The 2,340-nt window shown below is 40.2% G+C and overlaps 1 non-coding gene across 1 annotated transcript; it reads left to right on the forward strand.

Annotated features, from left to right (window-relative positions):
- Positions 1-531: 531 nt before the first annotated feature.
- Positions 532-638, forward strand: LOC125932523 (U6 spliceosomal RNA). The gene has a single exon (XR_007460666.1). It is a non-coding gene; the product is annotated as a U6 spliceosomal RNA (small nuclear RNA).
- The last annotated feature ends 1,702 nt before the right edge of the window (positions 639-2,340 follow it).

A 2,340-nucleotide genomic window follows, 5' to 3' on the forward strand; every position in this document is an offset into this window, starting at 1 on the left:
TAGAAATGCTCAATTACAGTTGGACCAGAACCCTTTGTGCAGTGTAATCCTTCAGATACATTGTGGGTTAAAGAGGCATGCAACTCTGCTTTTGCGTGGGAATCTAAACAACCTTTCATGACATTGCTTCTAGGGGAAAATGCAGTTTGAGTTCCAAATAATTGCCTTATAAACAAACACATTCAGTGCCTGTGTTGGGAACTGCCTGTTCTGTGAGCTAAGAAGTTAGTTGTTTTTTACAAAATGGATTTTCCCCTTCTGTCCTTAGGTCAGCCATGCTTTTCTGAATCATGTGTTGTGTGTTTTACATCAATTAAAATAATTTTCTCTGAAATTATACTAGAACATCTGTTCATTCATCCATCAATGTGTCTATCCACTTCTTTGAACAGTATGCTCATTTTTAATGTGCTATTGATATAGTATTTATTAAAGTCTTTCTACTTTTTACTATTCTTGTACCTGCTAAGGATTTTTGTTGGCATTGAGTGTATGTAGTTTTCATGCACGAAAGCTAAATGGAAAGTTTCAGTACTCGCTTTGGCAGCACAGATACTAAAATTGGAACGATGCAGAAAAGATTAGCATGGCCCCTGAGCAAGGATGACATACGAATTTGTGAAGCGTTCCAGATTTTCCAGATGTGTAAGTAGAACTTTTGTTAAATCAAAAAAAGAAAAAAGAAGAAAGAAAGTTTCATTGGTCTATACGATTCTCTGCTATATGCTAAGGTCTTCCAGGGCAGGACTAAGTCAGTCTCCTTTGCTTAAGAAGTCTTTTCTTGCACTGAACTGAAACACCATAGTTCTGACCCATTTTGAAATACATTACCATGGCACTTGGCAATGAAGAACTTACCTCATTATAGCTGTCTTTCTTGGCCACTGAGATCAATCAGGTTCAAATCTAGATTAGGTGATTATTGCTTTCAAGAATAAAGAAATTCTTTCATATCCTTGTGGTAGGCACTGGCTTGCTCATCACACACATTTCCTCCTCTAATGTGAGTGCATTTCCCAAGATCCTTTGTAGTGAGAGGTGGCCAAGTTCTAGGCAATGAAAGGTGAATGGAAATGAGCGTGCCACTTCCAGGCTCTGGCTGACAGACACTTCCCATGTATAACTTCCCATGCTCTTTCCCTGTTTGTTGGATGAGTGCAGAGGACTGTGAGGCCCAGGAGGAATATAGAGTACCCAAGATGGAAGTAGCCTGGGTCCTTGAGTGACCATGTGGAAGTCCACTCAGTCAGCAACACCCATTTCCGACGTCACATGAATAAGAAATAAATTTCTACTGTATTCAGTCACTGAGATTATGGGGTTTCTCTCTTTTAGAAGCTGGCATCACCCTAATACAATTTTCCTTAAACATATTTGAGAACTGTTTTGTCCTTTGTATATGTAGATGATGATTATATTCTGATAGCAGTTCTCTGATACCAACTGGGTGTTCTACAATTCAAATCAATTCGATTCAATTCAATTCTGACACTAAGTAGAGTTAGCCCAAATCCCTTAACCTACAGGTTAAGGGGCTCAGTCCTATAATACTTCTCCCACTTCAGACGCCAGCTACATACAAGTCCTGGGTATTCCCAAGCCACCTGCACTTCTGCCTGGCTAGCTACAAATCTGGGAGTTCCCATGACCACTCCTACCTTCAGGTTCAATAATTCACTAAAATGACTCACAGAATCCATAGAAAGTGTTGTACTTATGATTACACTTTTATTGTAGAGGATACAACTCAGGAACAGCCAAATGAAAGAGATGAATAGGACAAGGTCTGGGGGGCAGGTGGCATAGAGCTTCTATGCCCTTTCCTTGTGGAATCAGGGCACACTATCTTCCAAGAGCATCCATGTGTTCACCATTTCATTATGTAACATGATGGATTAAATTATTGGTCACAAGATTGAACCCAATCTCCAGCTTCCCTCCACTCCTTAGAGGTGGGGTGGGGGTGGGGCTGAAAAGTCCAACTGTCCAATCATATGCTTGGTCTTTCTGGTCACCAATCCCATCCTGAAGTTATCTAGAGACCCACCACGAGTCACTTCATTAACATAAACTCAGGTATGAATGAGAGAGGCTCCTTAGGTATAGCAAAAGACACTCTTATCAGGAAATTCAAAGGATTTTTGAAGCTCTATGCCAGGATTGGGGGACAAAGGCCAGAAATATTCTTTATTATATCACAATGGTAAATGACAAAGGTCAAAAATTTATTGTTGGAGCTTATTGACCAAAGAAAGTCTCTGAACAGGAGCTTGCCCACTAGACCATTTCTCCTCAAGCTCTAAAATTTTCTCCTGCATCCTGGATCTTCTTAGTTCCTCA

Source organism: Panthera uncia, chromosome X (assembly GCF_023721935.1).
Source record: "Panthera uncia isolate 11264 chromosome X, Puncia_PCG_1.0, whole genome shotgun sequence".
In the NCBI taxonomy this organism is placed as follows: domain Eukaryota; kingdom Metazoa; phylum Chordata; class Mammalia; order Carnivora; family Felidae; genus Panthera; species Panthera uncia.